We start from the raw sequence: 6,000 nt of genomic DNA on the forward strand, positions 1-6,000 counted from the left end.
ACAGTTCCAGTGGTTGCCAGTGCATGGTGCAATACTATGCTAAATATCTGCCAGATCTTGCTACAGCACGGATACAACCCATCAGATTCTGAGAAAAGATGAGAAATGGAATTGGGCACAGAGACTTTTGCAAAAATAACCATATTACCATTTAACAATTACAGTACAGAATTAGCCCTCTAGTCCACACCGATTTATGTGATCTCCTCTAGTCCCACCTACTTGCTCCCTGTCCATGGCCCTCCAATCCCCTCACATCCGTGCACTTATCCAACCTTTTCTTAAATGACAAAATTGACCCTGCTGCAACCACTTCTTCCGGAAGGATATTCCACTCAGCCACCACTCTCTGAGTGAAGAAGCCCCCTCTCATGTTACTTCTAAACTTTTGCCCCCTAACCCTTAACTTATGACCCCTCATTCCAATCTCACCTACCCTCAAGGGGAAGAGCCTATTCACATCTACTCTATCTATCCCCTTCAACCTTCTACATTCCAATGAATAAAGACCCAGTCTACTCAATCTTTCTTTGTATTCTAGATACTGCAATGTTTAGAAAATGATTCTTTGCTAGTTCACAAAGATATAATCATAATGAGTTTGCTGAGATGTACAATGTACACATGTCCAAAATTCTTACTTGCTGCAGACGAATAGGTACTTATAAGGAAAGTCTGTAATAGTAAACTAATATTCACAGTAATCCAAGTGACTAAAAATGACCTGCAATAATGCAGACAGCCCATGACTAGTGTACCAAAGGGAGGTTCTAGAGTCTGATAGCTATTGGAAAGAAACTGTTCTTTAAGCTGAAGGTGTTGTTTTTTCAGGCTTTCGTGCCTTCTGCCCAAAGGTAGTAGTGAGAAATGGTTGTGACCAGGGTAATAGGGTCCTTTATGATGTTGGCTGCCTTCTTGAGGCAATGCCTCATAGATAACTGCAATGGATGGGAGGTCAGAGCCTGTGATGGACCTGGCTATGTTTGCAACTTGTATTGCCATACTAAGTTGTGATGCAACCAGTTGGTATACTTTCCACAGCGCACCTGTAGAAATTTGACAGAGTCTCCAACAACATGTCACGTCTCCTTATACATTGAAACACAGAATGAGCAAACAAAAGCAATAGTCAAGGCAAAATAATTGACAAAGAACAAGAAGAATAGGTTTAATTGAAAAAGATTAGGAAATATCTTTGAATGAAGGTTTAATCATTTCTTACTGAGAAAATCTTTGCCTTTCACCTTTAACCATAAATCTCTAATGGAAATTGTTGGGACAGGGACAGCGACTGTATCAAGCATGCTAAAGTGGGGCAATGTATTGTCCCAATCTGGTTACAGACTGAAGACTGAAGCACGCAGTAAAATGATGTATTGTCAAGTTTCCAAACAAGAATTCATAGCAGGAGAGCTCAAGATCAGCAAGAAGATGTTTTAAAAACCCATATTTAAAGGCTATTGAAAAACTTTGAAAGGCCAAAAAGGACCATGACAGATGCATTTCCAGAATAAAATAAGACACCATACCCATAATGCTGAGTTATGCACAGAACAATGTTCATAGAATCATTGAAAATTTACAGCACAGGAGATCATTTGATCCATTATATCTCAGCTTTCAAAATTAGAGCTCCCCAGTTTGATTACACACACCCACCCCTTCCAGACCCCATTACCCTCTGTATGTCTTTATTTTTCTTATCTCCTCTGTAATCCTGCCACTTTATGTTGATAGCCCCAGTTTTTGACTGCTCTATTCCATCCTATCTAAACTTCTCATACAGCTCACTGAAATTCCTGTCTCCATTGTACTAATAAAGGTAATCCAAGACTTCATGATCACTCCTCACAAGTACAATTCCCTTGGCCTGGCAATATCAACAACCTTTGCACTCTCTCCAGTACCGTTCCTGTACAGTGGAGACGAAAAATGCATAGAAATCATCTGCAGTCTAACCAGTGTTGTACCCAGTTAGAGCATGATCTCACTGCTTCAGGTAATGAACAAAAGCATTTCAACTGCCTTCTTAATCTACTCTGTTACTTTTAAAGTCCTGTGGCCTTTTGAAGTACTGTGGACATACAGCCTAACATCACTCTGTACCTCTACACTTACCATATCTCGCACTTCATGTGTGTCTCCTTGCTGCATTTCCCCAAATTTTATTTCAAGGATTAAACTCCATTCATCAATTTTCCTTCCAACTACCAGCCCAGATTTATTTCCTTGGAGCCTAAACTTTCCTCTTCACCATAGCCATATTTTGTACTATTTGCAACCTTGGTCATTTTCCCCAAATTTAGGCTTGTCATAAATATTCATTTTGAAAGGCAAGAATCTAAACATTGAGCTCTGTAGGAATCCAGCTGGTAGCAACCTTCCAGCTCCAAAAACACCCAGGAACAAGTAAAGTTTGCTTTCAGTCTCTAGTCCAATTTTGCATCCAATTCCCAGTCTCTCCAGGATCTTATGGGCTATATTTCTGTTTAACCATCTCACCATGGAAGACCATGAAAAATCCTGCTGAATAATGCATGTAGACATTCCAAAACATTACACTCATCAACCTTCCTTATCAATTATGGTGCAAAGACAAATTCTACAGACGCTGCACTCTATGAGCTTGAAGGTAACAGCTACTAGTTTTGCCTATCAATGAAGATAGTTTTACAAAGCTGGAAGTGGACAACCAGAACTTTCCAAAGAGCACATGCTGATTATTGTGAGAAGGGGATTAATTCTGGGTTGACCACACGGAATGAGTCTCATTTTGCAGCAGTATATGGAACATATGTCAACTGTCTTGCTTTCCATGGTTGCTAGAAAAATGAATCAAACTATAAGATGTTGCAGAGAGAGGGAAGATGATAAAGAGAAAATACATAGGGTTCATAACAATACCCTTTTTACAACCTGTGCAAACTAACAGTTCAGTCGCCACGTCAGTGCAGGTTGCGTTATTTGCAAGGATGCATTTAAGTAGGTGCTTGCTCCAAAATCACCTCTGCAGCTCCTCAGGAGGAATTAGGACAAAAAGAGTGGTGTAGGACATGAGGTAGCATGTTAGGAGTATCTAGGGGTCAAGGGATATAATTCTTTCTTTGGCTTGGCTTCGCGGACGAAGATTTATGGAGGGGGTAAAAAGTCCACGTCAGCTGCAGGCTCGTTTGTGGCTGACCAGTCCGATGCGGGACAGGCAGACACGATTGCAGCGGTTGCAAGGGAAAATTGGTTGGTTGGGGTTGGGTGTTGGGTTTTTCCTCCTTTGCCTTTTGTCAGTGAGGTGGGCTCTGCGGTCTTCTTCAAAGGAGGCTGCTGCCCGCCAAACTGTGAGGCGCCAAGATGCACGGTTTGAGGCGTTATCAGCCCACTGGCGGTGGTCAATGTGGCAGGCACCAAGAGATTTCTTTAGGCAGTCCTTGTACCTTTTCTTTGGTGCACCTCTGTCACGGTGGCCAGTGGAGAGCTCGCCATATAATACGATCTTGGGAAGGCGATGGTCCTCCATTCTGGAGACGTGACCCATCCAGCGCAGCTGGATCTTCAGCAGCGTGGACTCGATGCTGTCGACCTCTGCCATCTCGAGTACCTCGACGTTAGGGGTGTGAGCGCTCCAATGGATGTTGAGGATGGAGCGGAGACAACGCTGGTGGAAGCGTTCTAGGAGCCGTAGGTGGTGCCAGTAGAGGACCCATGATTCGGAGCCGAACAGGAGTGTGGGTATGACAACGGCTCTGTATACGCTTATCTTTGTGAGGTTTTTCAGTTGGTTGTTTTTCCAGACTCTTTTGTGTAGTCTTCCAAAGGCGCTATTTGCCTTGGCGAGTCTGTTGTCTATCTCATTGTCGATCCTTGCATCTGATGAAATGGTGCAGCCGAGATAGGTAAACTGGTTGACCGTTTTGAGTTTTGTGTGCCCGATGGAGATGTGGGGGGGCTGGTAGTCATGGTGGGGAGCTGGCTGATGGAGGACCTCAGTTTTCTTCAGGCTGACTTCCAGGCCAAACATTTTGGCAGTTTCCGCAAAGCAGGACGTCAAGCGCTGAAGAGCTGGCTCTGAATGGGCAACTAAAGCGGCATCATCTGCAAAGAGTAGTTCACGGACAAGTTTCTCTTGTGTCTTGGTGTGAGCTTGCAGGCGCCTCAGATTGAAGAGACTGCCATCCGTGCGGTACCGGATGTAAACAGCGTCTTCATTGTTGGGGTCTTTCATGGCTTGGTTCAGCATCATGCTGAAGAAGATTGAAAAGAGGGTTGGTGCGAGAACACAGCCTTGCTTCACGCCATTGTTAATGGAGAAGGGTTCAGAGAGCTCATTGCTGTATCTGACCCGACCTTGTTGGTTTTCGTGCAGTTGGATAATCATGTTGAGGAACTTTGGGGGACATCCGATGCGCTCTAGTATTTGCCAAAGCCCTTTCCTGCTCACGGTGTCGAAGGCTTTGGTGAGGTCAACAAAGGTGATGTAGAGTCCTTTGTTTTGTTCTCTACACTTTTCTTGGAGCTGTCTGAGGGCAAAGACCATGTCAGTGGTTCCTCTGTTAGCGCGAAAGCCGCACTGTGATTCTGGGAGAATATTCTCAGCGACACTAGGTATTATTCTATTTAGTAGAATCCTAGCGAAGATTTTGCCTGCAATGGAGAGCAACGTGATTCCCCTGTAGTTTGAGCAGTCTGATTTCTCGCCTTTGTTTTTGTACAGGGAGATGATGGTGGCATCACGAAGATCCTGAGGCAGTTTACCTTGGTCCCAACAAAGCTTGAAAAACTCATGCAGTTTGGCATGCAGAGTTTTGCCGCCAGCCTTCCAGACTTCTGGGGGGATTCCATCCATACCTGCTGCTTTGCCACTTTTCAGTTGTTCGATTGCCTTATATGTCTCATCCAGGGTGGGAACCTCATCCAGCTCTAGCCTTAGGGGCTGTTGAGGGAGCTGGAGCAGGGCGGAATCTTGGACTGAGCGGTTGGTACTGAAAAGAGATTGGAAGTGTTCTGACCATCGGTTGAGGATGGAGATCTTGTCGCTGAGAAGGACTTTGCCGTCTGAGCTGCGCAGCGGGCTTTGGACTTGGGGTGAGGGGCCGTACACAGCCTTTAGAGCCTCGTAGAAACCCCTGAAGTCGCCAATGTCCGCGCTGAGCTGTGTTCGTTTGGCGAGGCTAGTCCACCACTCATTTTGGATCTCCCGGAGTTTGCGCTGAAGATGGCTGCATGCGCGACGGAAGGCTTGTTTCTTCTCTGGACAGGACGGCTTTGTAAGGTGAGCCTGGTGGGCAGCTCGCTTCTTTGCCAGCAGCTCCTGGATTTCCTGGCTGTTTTCGTCAAACCAGTCCTTGTTTTTCCTGGAGGAGAAGCCCAGTACCTCTTCAGTGGATTGCAGTATGGTAGTCTTCAACTGATCCCAGAGGGTTTCAGGGGACGGGTCCGTGAGGCGGGTTGCAACGTCGAGCTTTGCTTTGAGGTTTGCCTGGAAGTTTCCTCTCGCTTCGTCTGACTGCAGTTTTCCAACATTGAACCTCTTTCTGGGGGCTTTATTGTTCCTGGGCTTTGGCTTGAAGTGAAGGTTGAGCTTGCAGCGAACCAGCCGGTGGTCAGTGTGGCATTCCGCGCTAGGCATGACCCTGGTGTGGAGCACATCTTGTTTGTCACTTTCTCGCACCAGGATGTAGTCCAGGAGGTGCCAGTGTTTGGATCGGGGATGCATCCAGGTGGTCTTAAGGCTGTCCCTCTGCTGAAAAATAATTAATTGGAGGCAAAAGACCCACTCGTTCTCTCCAATGAAAGGATTTCCCCTCATCTCATACAAACAGCCCTGGTCTCCTTCAGATGTGGAAGTCTTGATCTCAGGAATTCCACATTCATGAACCAGTTAGTCCTGCTGTTTCATAGTTCATCTATCTCCAATACCGTGAAGTTTATATGTTCTTTTTGTGATTCCTTCGGCTGCTCCAGTTTCCTCCCAAGGCTCTTGGTGGGTTAACTGAATGCTTTTAATTG

This window comes from Narcine bancroftii, chromosome 11 (assembly GCF_036971445.1).
Source record: "Narcine bancroftii isolate sNarBan1 chromosome 11, sNarBan1.hap1, whole genome shotgun sequence".
In the NCBI taxonomy this organism is placed as follows: domain Eukaryota; kingdom Metazoa; phylum Chordata; class Chondrichthyes; order Torpediniformes; family Narcinidae; genus Narcine; species Narcine bancroftii.